Source organism: Sus scrofa, chromosome 9 (assembly GCF_054392235.1).
Source record: "Sus scrofa isolate SSC_HxYL_T2T_F1_AM1 chromosome 9, Sscrofa_HxYL_maternal_Yorkshire_Landrace_v2.0, whole genome shotgun sequence".
NCBI lineage: Eukaryota > Metazoa > Chordata > Mammalia > Artiodactyla > Suidae > Sus > Sus scrofa.
In genome coordinates this window covers 27,410,563-27,430,128 of record NC_139391.1, presented here as the reverse complement: position 1 = coordinate 27,430,128, position 19,566 = coordinate 27,410,563, and the positions used below count along the sequence as shown (strand labels likewise).

The 19,566-nt window shown below is 44.6% G+C and overlaps 1 protein-coding gene across 4 annotated transcripts in view; it reads right to left on the bottom strand.

Annotated features, from left to right (window-relative positions):
• LOC110255418 (uncharacterized) overlaps positions 1-19,566 on the bottom strand; it is a 273,087-nt gene that overhangs the window by 241,745 nt on the left and 11,776 nt on the right. The window contains exons 2-6 of one of the 4 annotated variants that reach the window (XR_014815063.1): positions 16,350-16,465; positions 14,590-14,821; positions 6,651-9,302; positions 6,422-6,537; positions 1,052-2,764 (exon numbers count right to left, since the gene is read on the bottom strand). The exons of 1 other annotated variant lie outside the window; for it this stretch is intronic. The gene's annotated coding sequence lies outside the window, so the exon portion shown is untranslated. Of the gene's footprint in view, positions 1-1,051; positions 2,765-6,421; positions 6,538-6,650; positions 9,303-14,589; positions 14,822-16,349; positions 16,466-19,566 lie in introns of those variants that run through there. 2 more of the 4 variants (XR_014815064.1, XR_014815056.1) reach the window with 2 other exon arrangements.

Genomic DNA, 19,566 nt, shown 5'->3' with positions numbered 1-19,566 from the left:
CTTCCACCCATGACAGACATGGCAACTCACTAACTCCAGGCCAACTCCAGCCTGATCCAGAGTATCCCCTTTTCCACCCCATCACTTGCGCCTACCTTGGTTTTTCGGCCAGTTACCCATTTGGATTTGGCTCTGCTTTGTATTCACCTCCCCAGGATTTGGCAACCAGGATGTGCAGTGAACAAATTGACCTGCAGACGGATCTAGGATTGAAATTCAGCTTTGAGTCATCACTAACCCTTCTTGACAGCCTGATCTTCTCCTGCAACTTTTTTTTTTTTTGGTCTTTTTGCCTTTTCTAGGGCTGCTCCTGCAGCATATGGAGGTTCACAGGCTAGGGGTCTAATCGGAGTTGTAGCCACCAGCCATAGCCGCAGCCACAGCAACAGCAATGCCAGATCAGAGCTGCGTCTGCGACCTACACCACAGGTCATGGCAACCGCAAAGCCAATGCTGGATCCTTAACCCACTAAGCAAGGCCAGGAATCGAACCCGCAACCTCATGGTTCCTAGTCCAATTCGTTAACCACTGAGCCACGACAGGAACTCCATCTCCTGCAACTTTTGGCAAGTTGTGTTTCTGCCTCACTCCCCCAGCCCAGACCTCCCCTCCCCCAGCATCCTTGCCAGGCCCAGACTGTGGAGAGGGAGCAAGATTAGACAGTCTTTTCACAAACTCTCTCGGGAACGCCTGTCTCTGATGTAGGTTAAACTCCTACTGGCTGCTAACTATCTGGTCGCCAATCTAGACAGCCTTGGATTCAGCACAGCTCTTCTTCCAGAAGATGTAATTAATGCTATTTAGGGAGACATGGTTCTCTGCCACTAGGTTGTGAAACCTTCCACTCCAGAGTGAAATGATTGATGACTTCCGTACTAAGCTCTTTCTATGTTCCTCATCTCTTATTTTCCCTTTAATAGCAGCATTCTTTTTATTCGGCCAAGAAAGCCCCTTTATTTTTTTCTTGACTTTTCAATAGACCCAAACATTCTCCATGAATCTAATTCTGTCTTTAATACTTTCCCAAAGTCCCAAAGTTTTCGCTAAAAAGAGTTTTTAATATTTTATTTACAAAACAAGAATACATTAAACATAAGCACTCAGCTGCTACCATTTTTATATAAGATAGAAGTATAACATAAATCATATTTTTGTGTATTAAATATGAAGTAAATCCTCTGTTCTTACCATAGCTCCAGGGGACCTCTGAGATAAGCTTTTTTTATTTTTTTATTTTTTATTTATTTTTTCCCTTATGGCTGCACCCAGTGCACATGGAAGTTCCTGGGCCAGGGATTGAAACCAGCCACAGCTGCAACCTACTGGATCCTTTGACCCACTGTGCTGGGCTGAGGAATCCAACCTGCACTTCCACAGCTACCCAAGCCGCTACAGTTGGGCTCTTAACCTGTGGTGCCACAGTGGGAGCTCTTCAGATAAGCCTTGATGAAGTTTTAAGTGCCTTCCCTTCTAGACTTTTTCCAGCTTTCCACAAACAGGCATTGACATTTTCAAGCCAAATATCGAGTTTTCCTTGATTCCTCTTTGCTTCTCACCACACATGAACAATCAGGAAATTCTGGTGATTCTTCCTCCAACACCATCCAAAATCCATCCCATGCACTTCTTTTCATCTGCATCTTCGAGTTCAACCAGGCCACCCTCTTGTTCCACCAGTTGGCTGTGAAAGCCTCTAAGAAGTCTCTCCACTCTCACCTCTTCCCTTTAACACATCAATATGCTTGACGGCATGCAAACAATACACACCAACTCAAGTTGACAAGAAAGAGGATTATTGGAAATCTCTTGGGAAATTCACAGACTTGATAAGAAGGCAAGAGGACTAGTCTCAGACTTTGCAGAAACACATGGAGGCCGAGGAGGTGCCTCTGTAAAATCACGGTCTAGACTGAGCTTGGTCAGCATGTGAGGCTGTCCTGCTAGACCTGGACTTCTCTCCGGCACAGAGAGTCTGGACCTCACTGGCCCCCTGGCCTGGCCACCTCTGCCACCACTGGAATAAATCTACCTTGTCCAAGCTCTTTGTACCCCTGGAACTGGACTTGGAATAGCTGGTAGAGCACCCACACCCAGCCCTTAGCTGTCAGAACCAGGCGAGGGAACATCTGGCCCGTTCAGCTTCTGGAGGGGTTGGGGGTGGGGAAAGTCTCCCACCTGGACCCACCTGTGCAGGAACTCTCTAAGGACAGAATGGAGGCTCAGAGGCTGAAAACAGTGACAGCAGCCTAACAAACACCTATGTCCCATTTCCACACGACAACCTGAGAAAAGGTTCACAAGTAAATTAGACCAGACTGCTCCTCTATTTTAAACCTTCCAATGGTTTCCCATCCCTCAGAAAACATAGTCTGAACCATAGGCCCTAGGATGTCAGGTGGCCTGTGGCAGTTCCCCAGCGCTGGAAACCCATTGCCAGAGCGTTCAACAGGTCCACGTGGAAGCCAGTCTCATGCCCTTACTGTCCTTGACCTTACTGGAGATGCGAAGCGCTTCCCAGGGGCCTCTTTACGTGCATAAAGGTTCACATAAGTGCATCTGGACCCTGCTGCTGCTCCATGACTTAATTAGAAGCATTTGAAAACTCCCATTTAATCAGCTAATTTAAATTCTGTTCAGTTTACACGCCCACACAGGTCCAGGATCTAATGAGCATCTTCAACGACATCACCCCCATCTGCATAGTGGTCCACAGTTTACAATGTGCTTTCAAGTACTTTAAACCCTCTCATCCTCAAGAGGCTCCTGTCAAGACATAGGAGAGATGTTACGACCTGATTTTCACAGGTGAGAAGGCTCAGTCTCAGAGGTCAAAAGCTCGGCTCAAGTGCACCAAGTGTCAAGGGAGAAGCGAAGCCTAGGTTGAAACCTACCTCTCCTTAACACTAAATGCCTCTTGGCACCATCAAATTCACCAGTAGGCTTGATTGAAAGGTACGAGGAGGGGAATAAACAAAGGTCACAGGATCCCAATTCAGAGGCAGGAAGGAGTAGAATGAAGAGAGTTGGGTTGCCAGGGACTTGGGACTCTCCTGCTCCCAGGGGTATGGGCCAGGCAAGTTCTGGGGCCCAAAGCAAAACCACACACCAGGCCACCCCCTGGGCCACTCGGGACCACAGCCCACCAGACACACCACCATTTCGGAATCAATTAACATGGCCATCGTGTTACAGCCTTGAAGGGAAAATGAAATATCAAGGAGACTGAGACAAGGAGGCAGGGCGGGAGGTACTGTAATTGTTTAAGGGCCGACATCTTATGAAACTGGCTGGCAGGCCCCTCACGCACGTGTCTCCCAGCCTCTGCCTGGAAGTTGTTCCTGCAAGTGGGAGAGGACATTAGGGGGACAAATTAGGGGAAGCGAAGGAGAGCAAGGGCTGTCATCTTTTCCACTGAGACTCCAGGGAGAAGCAGCACTAGGTCTCATCACACTGCTTTGAGAAATTTTTTGCAAATCAGAAACAAGACCAGCCACAGCTCCCAGGTCCTTCAGCCTCTCCGAGAGTCAATGTCCAGGGTTGAGTTTTTTCTGGGGTGACAGCCCACAGGCCCTCACTCTGGGGGCACTGCCATCAGCGTTTCTAGCTCCTTCCTTGCCCTTGCCCTCTGCTCCTCCACCAGGGTCTGCCAGGCCCAGCCTCAGAAAAATCCATAGCGGCTCATAACCAAATGCAAATCACCAAGTACAATGCTTCCTTGTAGTCTGTTCACACCTTTCATCCCAGGGTTTCAAAGCCCAGTGCAAATGTTAACGCGTCCTCAGACACCCCAGGAGAGGCAAGTAGGTGGCTTATGCTATTATCATCTCCGCTTTTATAGGAGCTCTGAGCCACAAACCATCTTGCTGGAGGCCTCATGGTGAATAATTGTATGTCCTGGGGACCTACATCTAGTCATTAAGCATACAATGTTACTGCAGAAATGCCACAAATATCAGCTCTCTAATTGATAACCACGGACTTCTCTCACTTTCTTCTTTCTTTCTTCCTTCGGAGTCTGAGATCTCTTGTAGCTTTATAAATAGGTCCCACAAGTGGACACAACCACTACCCATCTTCAGGTGCTCTGCTCTTAAAAGGTGCTGGAAGATGAGTTAAATCAGCCCCTTTGCTCCATACTGGGTATAAATGATCACTTGCCTAGGGAATTCGTGCTGGCTAGGTAATGAGTGATTTAGAGTGGACATTCAATCACAGTGCCCACACACCCCACTGGGCCCTCTCGAGGGGCCCAGAGTCTCTAGTTGAGAAGAATTGCCCTGGCTGTAACTTAAATGAGGTGGTCATCTTTGGTACCACACGACTATGCCCCCATTCAAGCCACATCTGATTGAGCCAAGTCTAACTATTCCAGAGGCTTGTCTGTGACTGATAAGGGGAGCGGATAAGAAAGTTATATTCAAACTATTGAAATTGGCCCGGGATGTGAGGGTGTGTGGACTGGCGAGCTTCCCTTAGGTGGTCAAAGAGAAGTGGGCAGGCTGAGACAAAAAAGCACCTGGAGAGCAGGGGATCACCTCCATGGCAGAGAACCAGAGTCCAGAACTTCTGCTGTTGGAAGACTTGAAATAAGTCCTTAGAGCTGCTGTGGATTCTGAATGACCTTGAAGTTCTGGTGTCTGTGAGTCTTGGCCATACCATGGTCACGATGCTATTTTTTTTTAAACTGAAGTATGGTTGATTGATAATGTTGTGTTAGTTTCTGGTGCACAGAAAAGTGATTTTAGATGTGTGGGTGTATGTATGTATGTATACTTTTTCAGATTCTTTGACATTATAGGTTATTATAAGATATTGAATATGGTTCCTCGTGCTGTACAATAGGCCCTTGTTCATTTGCTTATTTTGTATATAGTAATATATGTGTATGTCAATCCCAAACTCCTAATTTATGCCTCCCCTGCCTTTCCTCTTTAGTAACTATAAGTTCGTTTTATTTTCTTCTTCTTTTCTTTTGAGGGCCGGACCTGTGACATATGGAGGTTCCCAGGTAAGGGTTGAAGCAGAGCTGCAGCTGCTGATTCAGCCACAGCCACAGCAATGCCAGATCCAAGCTGCATCTGCAACCTAAACCACAGCTTGCAGCAATGCTGTATCCTTAACCCACTGAGTGAGGCCAGGGATCAAAGCTACATCGTCATGGATGCTAGCCAGGTTCTCAACCCGCTGAGCCGCAATAAGAACGGCATAAGTTTGTTTTCTATGTCTGTGAATCTGTTTCTGTTTCGTAAATAAGTCCATTGGCATCATCTTTTAGATTCCACAGATGCGTGATATCATCTGGTATTTGTCTTTCTCTGCCTGACTTACCCCACTTAGTATGTTCATCTCTAGGGCCATCTCTGTTGCTACATTAATGAAATGCATTATTTCATTCCAGTTTATGACTAAGTAATAGTCCATTGTGTGTGTGTGTGTGTGTGTGTGTATACATATCACATCTTCTCTACCCATTCTTTTGTTGATGACACTTAAGTAGCTTCCGTGTCTTGGCTTATTGTAAATAGTGCAGCTATGAATATTGGGGTGCATGGGTTGTTTCAAATAAGAGTTTTCTCCAGCTATATGCTCAGGAATGAGACTGCAGGGTTATATGGGAACTATTATTATTATTATTTTTTTTTTTTTTTGTCTTTTTCAGAGCCTCACCCCAGGGTTATGGAGCTTCCCAAGCTAAGGGTCTAATTGGAGCTGTAGCCGCCGGCCTACGCCACGGCAAGGCCAGATCCCAGCTGCATCTGCAACCTACACCACAGCTCACAGTAACACCGGATCTTTAACCCACTGAGCAAGGCCAGGGATCCAGCCCACAACCTCATGGTTCCTAGTTGGATTCATTTCTGCTGTGCCGTGATGGGAACTCCCATCTATTTTTAGTTTTTAAAGAAATCTCAGAGTTCCTGCGGAACTAGCATGGTCGTGAGCTGTGGTGAAGGTCACAGACACTGCTCGGATCTGGCGTTGCTGTGGCTGTGGTGTAGGCCGGCAACTGTAGCTCCGATTCGACCCCTAGCCTGGGAACCTCCATAGGTCACTAGTGCAGCCCTAAAAAGACAAAGAAGAAAAAAAAAGAAAAAAAAAAAAAAAGAAACCCACACTGCTCTCCACAGTGGTTGCATCAGGCTACATTGCTACCAGCAGTGTGGGAGGGTTCCCTTTTCGCCACACCCTCTCCAGCATGTATTATTTGCAGACTTTTTGATGATGGCCATTCTGATCGGTGTGAGGTGACACCTCCTTGTAGTTTTGATCTGCGTTTCTCTAATAATTAGTGATGTGGAGCATATGACAACATTCTCTACACATTCCTCTCTCCTTTATTGTTCTGTAAAATATTCTCCCATTCTTAGCCTGAGATCAGAAATACCCAACTAAAGATTTCATTTAAGTTCTGTGACTTACCTGCTTGAATCAATATCATGTTGAACAAGCCCCCTGCTCCTTGTGCTTCTAAGCTTTCATCAGCGAAATGGGGATAATTCCTTGTAAGGCCAAGCCTGCAGAGTTGATTGAACTTCCTAAAGAGTTGATTTGAAGTGAGGTTTTTCAAGCCAGCCTAACATGCAATCACTAAGCAATTACTGAATGTCCACCTGAGTGGATTCCTTAGAAACGTGAAAGAATGACTCACTTTTTTCAGCTCTTTTTTTGCCTAGTCTTTTGAGAAGAGGGAAAGGTCAGCTCTGCCATGCAAGGGTTCTGACCAATCTTTAGTCCAGTAAATATACTCATCCTGATGACCCCATAATCCCAGGCTTTGAAATCCTGAGCTATGAATTGTGAGACAGATTATGGAAGACGTACATTATGCTGCCTGAATGGTACCCGAAAATCTCATCTAAGAGAGAGGAATATTCAAAGAGACACTGTAGGCTTAGGAGAAAAAAAAAATGCAACACACACAAAACATTTTTGAGAAATGAGAGAGGTGACATTTTGATCAATCAACCTTAGCTATTAAATACCACCATCTCTGCCAAGTTAATTACCTGCAAAACGAAGAGCCAGTCCTGGCCAAGAGCAGTGCCACCAGCAGCCAGCTCTGGAATCACATCATGAAAGAGGAAAAGCCCAAAACTAAGGGAGACAGGGCAAAAGCCCAAAGAAGTGGAAACGGCTAGGTGTGCAGAGTTGAGCTGTGCCATTAGCTGTCCCAGCACCCCTGCTGCCTGAGGGGAAGCTGCAGGCGGAGGAGAGGCCCGTTGGCTGCCAGAGCTTATGGCCTCTCTCTCCCTCCCCAGCCCAGGTCAGCTCATTCCTTAGAGGGCTGGTGGGGAAGTTGCAGCTCCTCTAGTACTTCCAGTGGCCACACCTCACCTTGGTGGACCTTCGTCCTAGACTCTGGTCCCATACCCATTTCAGATGTAACTTCCCAGAGGCCAGAGAGCTCTGCTAAGTCTCTGAAGCTGCCACTCGTGGGCAAGGGGCATGATGTCCATCCCGTCGGCAGCAAGTGAGGCAAAAGACACCACTACTGACTTCCTGTGGGGCTCAGTGGCCAATGTGTTTCACATAGGCAGGACTTTGAGGAGGAAAACCCAGGTCAGTCTTCTTCCAAGTATATGAAGTAATCAGGAAATTTTGACATCCCATTCTGAGCCCAAAAGACAATTTTTCTAGAGGCAGAGAAGACCTAGGTTTTGATAAGCCTGGATTTTATATCATTTAAAGGAGAGCTCCTCTTAAAAACAAACAAACAAACAAACAAACAAAAACTGGAGGTCCTGCTGTGGTGCAAGAGGGATTGGCAGCATCTTGGGAGCACTAGAACGTGGGTTCTACCTCCCTCCTGGCACAGTGGATTAAGAACCCCATGTTGCCACAGCTGCAGCTTATGTCTAGACTGCAGCTCAGATCTGATCCCTGGCCCAGGAACTCCATATGCTGAGGGTCAACCAAAAAGAAAAAAACAATTATTAAGCATATGGTCTTTTTAAAAAAGCCCTGACAGGAGCTGAACCACAGCAAGTTATGTGACTATTCACTGGTGTCTTTTGAAATTTTCTTAGCATCTCTTTGTCTGGGATTCTCTAGCAACACAATGAAGGCTTATTTGCACTAGAGGGTCGACTCAGGCAGAAGGACGAACTTTACTGATAATCTCTTCCTATTCTGTTATTCTGCCAGGCTGGCTTTAGGACTCTGGGTCAGCTGTCAATTCTCAGGGTCACTGTCATGGGTCAAAATGTGTCTTTCCACATTTTGTATTTTGAATTCCTAACCCCTGGTACCTCAAAAAGGACCTTATGTGAAGATGGAATCTTTACAGAGGCAATCAAGTTAAAATGAGGTCATTGGGGGTTCCTGTTGTGGCTTAGAGAGTTATAAACCTGACTAGTATCCATGATGATTCGGGTTTGACCCCGGACCTTGTTCAATGGGTTAAGGATCTGGCATTGCTGTGAGCTACTGGATAGGTTGCAGAAGTGGCTCTGAACCTGGCATTGCTGTAGCTGTCACGTACCAGCAGCTGCAGCTCCGATTTGCCCCTAGTCTGGGAACTTCCATATGCCACAAGTGTGACCCTAAAAAAAAAGCAAAAAAAAAAAAAAATGAAGTCATTAGGGTAGACCCTGATGCAATACGACCAGTCAGTCTCCTTATAGAAAGGAGGCCATTGGAGGCAGAAGCACACATAGAAAGAATGCCTCATGAACCTGAAAGCAGAAATGGAGTGATGCTGCAAGCCAAGGAAGGCCGAAGAAGGCCAGCAAACCTCTGAAGCTAGGGAAGAGATAGGAAACAGATCCTTCCTCACAACCCTCAGAGGAAATCAACCCTGATGGCACCTTGATCTTGGACTTTTAGCTTCCAGAGCTATGAGTCAATACATTTCTGTTGTGAAAACCCCTGAGTTTAAGGTTCTTTGTAATAGCAGCCCTTTCAATCCAAGACAGTCCACAGGTGCATCTCGCCTCTACATCATCTGCCATAAAATGAAGACCAAAATCACGCTATTCATCATCTAAACGGCAAGGTAGCAACCAGGACAGAAATATGAAAGGGATTTTCTCTGAACTCTTTATAAGGAATAACTCATAACTAGAGCTTCTCTAAGCTTGCCTGCCAAAAAGTCCTATTTTATTTACCTGATTGCATTACTAATGATTTCATTCAAGTCATCAGTCATCACGTGAAAGAAAATTTCAATAAATTCTTCTCGAGTGCACTCAGCTATCCTTGCAGTCTCAGGCCTTCATCCCAGGAGAGGACAGTCTTTGTTCATGAAATTGCACCAAGCATTGATTGAGCATTTATTATTGTACAGCTGCTGGGCCAGGGGCTGGAAGACAAAATTTTGTAGGACAGAGACAGGCTTTCAAGGGATGGTAATCTAGTGAGAAAACAAACATAGCAAGAGCCGTGATACAGCTTGGTCGTTGCCAGGATGTGATGTTTATAAAATGCAATGGATGCTCAGAATAGGGAGGATCTTTGCAGGACTATTTCAGAGGGGGTAACATTTCAGTTGGGCTTTGAAGGATGAATACGAGTTTTGAGGAGGAGAAAGAGGGAGCCAGAAGGAAAAAAAAAAAAAAAAAGGACAGTTTGAAATTTGTTGAATAAATTAGTGTGGCTTCAGTGCCGTGGTTGAAGAGAATATTAAAGAAAGTGCAGGAGTTCCCGTTGTGGCTCAGTGGGTTAAGGACCCAGTGTTGTCTCTGTGAGGATGTGGTTTCCATCCCTGGTCTCACCCAGAGGGTTAAGGGTCCAGTACTGCCTTGGCTGTCCCATAGGCGACACCTGCAGCTCAGATTCGACCCCTGGCCTGGGAACTTCCATATACTGCAGGTGCAGCCTTAAAAAGGAAAAAAAATGAAATTAAATTAAAGAAAGGGCAGAATAAGAGCTAGAGGAGTGCGCAGGAGAGGAGCAGGAGTTGGGGAAGGCGATTCTAATGTCAGAATCTCTCTTCATCTCTCTTGAGATCGGATGTGGATGTGTATTTCTGACTCAGATGTGGTCCTTGAGAAGGCTCTGCTCATTTCCTCAGTTGGGACTAATCTTGAATGAAAAGCCATGCGGCGTGAAGCAGGAAGGAAGGTGGGAAAGGAGTGGAAGAAGGAAGGGCCCAGCCCTGTGTTCTGTTTGCTGAAGCCCCTGCTAAGGGCCGAGTGTTTACTTTCCCTTTGTAACCTGTTCCGGCAGTTTCCTTTCCCATCTACTCAGCTTCTCAGGTCACCCTGGCTCCAAGGCACCTGGAGGGGGCTTCCTGTTCAGTAGCTTTCCATGTCCTAATCCCCTCATTTACTCAGCAAACATTGCAGGCAGTGCACTTGGGTAGCAGGCACACAACCGAAGCACCCAGGAGCAAGTGTCAAAGCCAAAGCCAGTTGTTAAGGGTTGTGGCAATGTAGGCAAGGGGCACACAATGGGGAGCCCAGCTATGCAAACTTGAAGCTGTGCAACCTTAAGCACATCATTTAGGGTCTCTGATCTTTGGTTTCCTTGTGTATAAAATTGGGTATGTGATTTTTTTTCCCCCTTCTGTTAAGAGAGTAAAGTAAAATAATGGGACGAAAATACTTTCCCATCAGAGAAACTCTAGACAACTCTTCTTTGTTACTGTCACCAGACCAGTTAGGTGAGAAGGAACCCAACCAAGCATATTCATCATAATTCTCTCTGCTGCAAGGAACAGACAGCCAAGCCAAGCTGGCCAAAGCAACAAAGGAGTTTATTGATTCGTTCACCTGGGAAGCTCCTGGAGAAGCTCGGAGTCAAAGGAAGAGCCGTGGGAGCTCAGCCTCCCGGAGCCAGAGACCCGGGTGCTCCGCAATCGCCCTGGTGGCCGCCTGTTGCTGCCTCTCCTTGCAAGGTGGCCTCCCGCTCTCTGCCAGAGACCCGCTCTCTCTGTGGCTGCATCATGACAGGCCCTGGACAGCAGGAAGGAGGGGATGATGCTACAGTGGGGGCCAGGAGAGCACTGGGGGCAGACAGCACCGCCCCTGCTGCCCTGGATCTTCTGCAGCTTGACAGCCCCTCACTTGAACCTTGTTGGAGGACCTGTTTTGTGTAGACACGTGCTCCCCCCGAGTTGGGGGTCCGCTACACACCCCCTAGGCTGTCCCCAGCTCTTCAATGGACTCGCTCACGTCCCAGGGACAAGAGATAGGGACGTGTCTGGTCCACCGTGCAAGTGCTCCTGGCTTTATAGCGGTGAATGAGATGGACGCAGACCGGGTCCTGCTCTCCCTTCACTGAAAGGGGGACAGAAAAACAAAGAGGCCCAAACCGAAAACAACCCAGTGTCTATCAATGGATGAGAAAGGAAATAAAATGTGGGATATTCATACCGTGAGACCGAATTTGTCACCAAAAAGGAACGAAGTACTGGTTTATAGTACAACATGGGTAAATCTCAAAAACATTACACTATAAGTGAAAAGGTGAAGAATAAATAAATAAATAAGCTTTCATTTATAAATAAATAGATAAATAAATATATAAGAAATAAATAAATTGGCCTATGTTTAAAAAATAAAGAACTAATATTGCAGTAAGTGAAAAAAATTTTAGATAAATAAATAAGCCTTCATTTGGAAATAAATGAATAAATAAATTGACCTGCATTTAAAAAACAAATGGGGGAGTTCCCGTCGTGGCGCAGTGGTTAATGAATCCGACTAGGAACCATGAGGTTGCGGGTTCGGTCCCTGCCCTTGCTCAGTGGGTTAACGATCCGGCGTTGCCGTGAGCTGTGGTGTAGGTTGCAGACGCGGCTTGGATCCCGCCTTGCTGTGGCTCTGGCGTAGGCCGGTGGCTACAGCTCCGATTCGACCCCTAGCCTGGGAACCTCCATATGCCGCGGGAGCGGCCCAAGAAATAGCAACAACAACAAAAGACAAAAGACAAAAAAAAAAAAAAAAAATGGATAAACATGACGCTGAGTAAAAGAAGTCAGTCACAAAGATCACGTGTTGTGTGAGTTTCTGTATATAAATGATCCAGAATAGGCAGAGACAGAAAGCAGTTTAGTGGCTGGAGGATGAAGGGCTCAGGGGAGGGGTGGGGCTGATGGGTACAAGGTTTCTTTCTTTATTATTTTTTGAAAATTTCTTTGGAGTATAATTGATTTACAATGTTGTGTTGGCTTCAGGTGCACAGCAAAGTGAATCAGTCATACGTATAGTACATCCATTCTTTTTCAGATTATTTTCCCATATAAGTTTTTGCAGAATTTGAGTAGATTTCCCTGTCCTATATAGCAGGTCCTTAGTACTTATGATCTTGTATATCGTGTGTGTATGCCTAGCCCACCCTCCTCTGTAACATTTCCCCTTTGGTAACTGTAAGTTTGTTTTCAAAATCTTTGAATCTCTTTCTGTTTTGTGAATAAGTTCTTTTGTATCATTTTTTATTAGATTCCACATATCAGCAATCTCATATGATATTTGCCTTTGTCTGACTTACTTCACTCAGTATGATAATCTCTAGGTCCATCCATGTTGCTGCCAATGGCATTATTTCGTTCTTTTTTACAGCTCAGTAATATGGGGTACAAGGGGGCTGGAAATGTGCTAAAATCAGATTATTGTGACTGTTGCACAATTCTGTAAATACATTAAAATCCATTGCATTGTGTAATTTAGACAGAGGCTTCTTATGGCATGTAAGGCATATCTCAATAAAGCTGCTTTAAGAGAAGCAAACAGAAGTGCTATGCAGAAAATGTAAATAAGGAGACAAAGGAGGGAGTGACTTAATGGTGACTCTAGACGGAGAAGTCACAAAGACCTCTTGGAAGCGGCGATATGAAAACTATGGTCTGAGTGACAGGAAGGAGCCAGCCCCACATGGAGCTGAGGGAACCTGGTGCCAGGCGGGGAGGACAGCCAGCCAAAGGGCCTCAAGCAGAAGCAAGCTTAGTGTGGTCCAGATGGGGATGGTGCTGTGGTCAAGCCATTTGACTCTGTATACGCTGCAGAGAGGGATGCAGTTACTGCAGGTGTGGAAGGCAGGCATTGGAGGGTTCAAGAAGGGGAGAAGGAGAATCCCAATTACATTCTTTAAAATGATTCTGGCTGCTAGGGAGGAGAATAGATTGATGGGGGCTAGTCTTAAATTTACTTTGATTGATTAAGGGTGAAGTTTTTAAAAAAAATGAGGTAAAAATTAATAGGATTGAGTCTCTGCCTTCAAGGAACCACAAAACAAAACAAAAACAAAAGCAAAAACAAATCCTGGCTGCATTATATTTGCCAGCTGGGTAAATAAATTTAACCCTCTTAATTCCAGTTGGCTCATTTGTATAATGGAGACAAAACTTACATTAAATAATTGTTGACAGACTTAAAGAGGATGATGCAAGCAAATGGCATAGTGTGTAATAAATATCCAATCAGTCATTTAAAAAAAGAAGTCATGGGAGATAATACTAATAATAGTTAACATTTACTAAGAGCTTATTATGATCTAGGCACTGTTTTAACATAAAGCATAGATTAAAATATTTAATTCTCAAAACCCTAGTAGGAGGTGGCAACTATTTGCATTTTGCCCTGTGTCAGTCAAGGCCCCCCAAAGAATGGCACACTAGATTTAGGACAACTCAAGGGGTGTTTATTTGAAAATAACCCTTTAAAATGTTGTAGGTAGAGATTAGGGAAACTACACAGCAGAAGGAAGGAGCCATAGCCAGCCATAATAAAGCACCAGAAAAACCAAGGCCTAAGAAAGGAGGAAAGAGAGAGGTTGCCAGAATCTGGAGGATAGAAAGTCATATAGAGGCCACCTCAAGGTAAGCAGTGACCTTTGGCCAAGGGACGTAGCCATGCTAAAAGGACCTTGAAGGGAGAGAACTAAGGGGATACATATCTGAATGTACCTTCCTCCCTCTCATCTCCTTCCAGAGCTCCCAACTGGCTGAACACAACCAGAAGCCAAAGTGCAGAGAGGCCCTGATGATGTGGTCTGTATAGGTTGGCCTCCAAGGGTGGAAAGCCTGTGATAAGAATGGAAAGATAGGTGTTTAGGTACTCGTGTTGTAAGATCTGAAACTTCATGTGAGAAGTATAATTGTCATTCAATGTGTAACGAACAAGTATTGAAGACTTTTCATGGACTGGGGAAAAAAAAAAAAAAGACCAGAAACAGGAAAACCAGGAAAGAGGCTCTGAAAAATCTGGGTAAGAGGTGATAGGAGGAAGGAAAATAAAAGACAAATTTTAAAGCTTTTTTCTTTCCCAAGAGCAATATTAACGACCAACTCCACTGGACATGTTGGGTAATGGAACAGAATGAGGAGTTGGGATGAGGTAAGGAAAGAGACAAAGATGGTAGGAGGGTTTTCAGCCTAGATACTGAGAGAATAGAGTTCTTACTATTAAAAACATAATGCAATGAAAGTGTTATGGTCAAGTTTCTTTCATTTGAAGCCCACTGACGCTGACTTAAGTAGAAAAGGGAGAAGTTATTATAAAAATAGGGGATTATATCTGAAATGTAAGGGCAGAAAAGACATCTGAACCTCACAAGGGATAGGAATCAGGAATGGGTGGTCCAGCAGGCGCCATGTTGCTCCTCGGTAGCACTGAGTCATCCCAAGTCTTCACGACCCACATCCCTACCTCACTTTGCTCCATCTGTGCTTCTTTTCACAAGCCAGACTTCTCTGCATCTCCGTACACGTGATTGAAGATGGCGGCTCACTTCTGAGTTTACATCACTTCCCATGATCATTCCATATTCTTGAGAGACTGGATCCAACCAGCTGTGGTCAAGGGTGTAGGATCGTGTAAATCAAGGCCACCCTGGAGTGGAGGAAGTTCTCAGAGGAGGTCTATGTGCTGGGGGAAATGCCTGAAAGGTGAGGGAAAGATGAGCTCAGTGCTGGACATTTCGAGTGGGAGATGCCTGCAGAATGTTTTCATTGGAATATCTAGTAAGCTATAATGATTTCAATCCAAAATGAGAGAACAAGTTGGCAGGAGGATAGACCGGGTTAGTGAAATGGAGGTGACAATTGAAGGCAAATGCTGAAAGAGGGGATAGAGAGAAAAGGGCCAAGGAATGAGCCCTGGTGAATGTTTTAATTTCTGGGACAAATTAAAGACTGTCAGTAGAGGATAGTGGTAAAGAATACGGAAGAGGGTCTGTGAGGAAGTAGGAAAAAAAAAAAAAGACAGAGAATGGAAAATCATGTTGTCAGGAAGGGAAGGAGAGCTGGCTGACCCACTTGGTAGAGAAACTATGAGCTTCTGGAGGGTAAGAGCTGAATCTGTCTCTCTAGGAGGGGGCACAAAGCCTAGTGAGGAGCTAACTGAATATCTGTTAATTTGAACAAAGATGGGAAAGAGAGAGAAAGGCTATGACATTTAGCAAAAATGAAGTCCTTGGTGATTTGTAAAAAAAAAACAGTTGTAGGATGCGTTTAGGATGTAAAGACAAAGTCAGAATAAAAGGAAGGGGTGGGGACAGCCTAATCATTTAGAAATTTTGATGACATGAGTGAAATGACTGGAAAAGGAAGCAGAGTTAAGGGAATGATTTATTTATTATTATTTTGTGTTTTATTTTTTAGGATGGAAGGGACATGTACCTATTTGGTAAAAGATAGTCAAGGTATGTGCATTGAACATATAGTCAAGAGATGAGCAAATAAAGGCATGGTCTTCAATAAGGTGGGAAGAGGTGAACAGAACTTTAGAAGTCAGAAAGAACTCTTCTCAGAGACCAAAGAGAAGAAAGGGAGCCTAAAGAAACAAGGAACATTTGAGATAGAGAAGCACCAACTTGGGGAAGCTTCCAGGTACCTTCAATTTCCCCTTGAAGGAGGAATCCTCTCTTTGCCTTGCCTGGGACAGGGTTGGAGGCCGAGGATGATGGAGACGGTTTAGAACTGCACTGAGCAAAACACGGCCCATAGTCTTAAAGAAACAGTCAAGGTAGCACTCAACTGAAGGAGGCCCGCGAAAGCTAATGTGATGCCATTTGTTATGGCCTCAGTTCATACAACTCCAAGACATGCTTCAGTGAAGTTCAGCAGTTTGGGAGCTGAAGCCAAGTCCAGGGGTGACCCCTGAGAGTAGAGGGCAACAGATCACAAGATGGTGGCAAAGTGCCTATTGAAAGAGCTTCGCCAGGCATCAGAGGAGCAGATGAGGCTGATGGCTGGAGAGCCTGGGCATTGGTGATCTGAGTGAGGTGGGAGCACCGTGAGGGGTAAAACAGGATGATGTCTCAGAGGAGCAAGGGTTTGCTCTCAAACTCAACACTACAAAGCCATGGTGAAGGTCGAGACACCAATGTGCCAAAGAATGGCTCCGGCTCTGAAAAAACAGCTGAAAGCACAAAGGAATTAAGAAAGAACTCATGAGCTCTGGCTTACCACCTTGGAGAGGCCCACACTTCCCAAAGGGCAGTCACCACAGAAGCTTCTGATCTCTCCAGGGCTGTTGGTTCCCACAAAACCCAATGGCAGGAAAGTAGACATTGAAGTTCACCCTAGCATGTAATAAAAAGGGAAAAGGAAATAGTTCACAAATCTTATGTACAGTGTGCTTACAACTATGGAGCAATATTTCAACGAAAGGAAGATGAAAGAAATGGGGGGATGAGACAAATTACCAAAAGCTAATGCTTTTGGTCCTTGGGGAAAGTATGGGGTGACTTGATGGTTTTCTTTCTTTTCTTTTTCTTTCTTTTTTTCCCCCCATCTTTTTCATTTATGTGGGAGAAGTACTGTTGTTCTAAGGAACGTTCAAAAGGTTTCGGAGTCAGGCAGCACAATTTGGGCGGCTCACAGTTCTGGCCCACCCACAATGCAAGGCACTGTGCTCAGTGCTTTACATGTATTACTTCTAATCCTTTCGACAATCCTTGTAGTTACTATCATCCCTGTTTCTGTTGTGAAAAGTGAAACTCAAAATGATAAGGAAATTTGCCAAATCCAAACCCCATCTGTATTCTGTCTGCCTTAATTCACAGCCACTTCAATTCTATCTCTGACTCTTTCTTATTAGATGTCTGACCTTAGGCAAAATATTTAACCTCTCTGAGGCTCAGTTGCTTCACCTGTAACCTGGACATTAAAACACACACACACACACACACACACACACACACACACACACACACACACACCACACACACACAGGAAAATGTATTTAACATCAGCTTAAAATCTATCAGAGCCACCAAAGTAAAGGGGATTAAATCAGCTCATGGGAGTGGACTTTCCAGGGCACTGAAAAATGAGAAGCCTTGTTCTGTGGCCCTGGTTATGCTATTTTGCTCAAGGATCAAGAGAGCCCAATGTTTATAAACATTCTCATTACTAGAAATACTGAAGATTGTTAGTTTCGGTTTTTCTAGGATGATGTTGTAAGCCCACATATAAAAGGGCAGCAGTGGGGCAAGAATTGAGCTGTTTTCCTAACTCTGATGCATCCTTAGTTGTACGGAGTGTCACCGGCAGCTGAGCAGTCCCTGGGAACTTCATGGCAAAGGGAGAGCTCACCTAGGTGGGCTGCACCTGCTCTGGCATTTAGATTGGTTCCATATCCAGGGTGAATCAGGCCTGATGGGGGAGGTGTGTACAAAGCAGTGTTGAGGAAGAGATGTCCTCCACTGTCTGCAACTCACTTGAAATGTTACACATGCCTACTTCAAAGAGTCGTGTGGGTTTAAAAGATTATATATATTTTTAATTCTCTTATTTTATTTTTATTAAACTATAGTTGATTTATAGTGTTGCATCAGTTTCTGCTGCACTGCATAGTGACCCAGTCATACACATGTATACATTCTCTTACTCATAGTTTACCTTCCATCATGGTCTATCCCAAGAGGCTGGATATAGTTTCCTGTGCTGTACAGTAGGACCTCATTGTTTATCCATTCTAAACATAATAGTTTGCATCTACCATCCCCAAACTCCCCATCCATCCCATTTCCTCCCCCTTGGCAACCACATATCTGTTCTCTATGACTGTGAATTAAGGTTATCGTTAAAGTGCCTGGCAAAAAAAGCTCTGCACAAAATATGACCTCATTAAGTGGTAGCTGTTATTGCTGTTTCCCAAATTTTTCCATTGAGTTTGCATTGTATTTTATAGATAAGAAAATGAATATTTAAATGCACTTACATTTCAGCTGCAGTTTATGGCTACAGAGTAGAACTGAGATGAGTAGTTACATTGGAGGAAAAATACCCACCTTTGACACTATACATTTTTGTTCAGACCTCCATGGAACACATAAGAATTATTCTGGAGTCTTTTTTCCCCCAAAATAAATTTATTTTCCTGAGCTACTCATTAGCAAGATCATCTTTAGGAGGCTGAGATGCTTCTTGGGTTTCCCCTTCCTCCAGCCATTCCATAGAAATCTGGCTAAAACAAAATGTGGGCAGCAGAATTAGAAACCCAAACTTCAGCCAGAACAGTAGGTAAAAGTGATGCCAAGGCACAATAGTCAAGAGATGGAAGCAATTCCAATGTCTATTTCAGTGGATGCCTAGATAAACAAAATGCTGTCCAGGCATGTAATGGAATATTATTCACTCTTGAAAAGGAAGGAAATTCTGTCACATGATATAATGTAGATGAACTTTGAGGACATTATTTGGAATGGAATAAGCCACACATGAAAAGACAAACACCATATGATTTAACTTATATGCGGTATCTAAAGTAGTCAAATTCATAGAAATGAGAACAGCGTAGTGGTTACTAGGGACTGGTGGTAGGGGAAGGTAAGGAGGAGTTATTTAATGAGTATAGAGTTCCAGTTTTGCAAGATGTATTAGTTAGGTTCTCCAAAGAGAGAGAGAGAGATTTATTAGAAGGAACTGGCTTACACAATTATGGAAGCTGAGAAATCCCATGATCTGTCATTCCTTTCTCTGCTTTGTGTTCTATCCATGCTCTCAAAAGATGGCGTCCACCCACATGGGGGAGGAACGTCTACTTTACTGAGTTCACCATTGCAAATTCTAATCTCATCAGAAACACCCTCACAGACACACCCAGAAATAGTGCTGAGTTTGGGTGCCTCAGGGCCCCCCCGACCTTGACATGTAAAATTAACCCTCACCCAAGAAGATGGAAAGTTCAGGCAATTTGTTTGACAACAAAGAGCACATGCTAAACACTCCTGAACTCTACACTTAAAAATGGTTAAGATGATTTAAGAAAATTTAATGCATATAATTACCAACAAAATCAGGTCAAAAGATCTTTATTGTTTTTAAATGGCTTTGAATATGGATAAAAATAAATTCAAGCCATTCCCCAAAAATGATACCAAAGGAATGGAACCCCCAAAGGGCAGAAGATGTTACTGAAGGCAAAAGGAAGGGGGTGGGGTAAGAGTGGTCAAAGCAGCCAAGTCCTGCCCACGTAACCCAGGAGACAGCAGAAGGAGGATGGGCAGGGGCACAGCAGGAACCCTGCAGGATAATTCAAACCTTTTCCAGATCAGTCAGCAGAGCAAACCTCTTTTGTTCCTGCCCTGACTCCCTGAGTTTGAGCTGCCTGGTTGGTGTCTGCAGGAGGCCCACTGGCAGCTCCTCAAGCAAATGCTTCAACTTGGCCTTGGGAGAA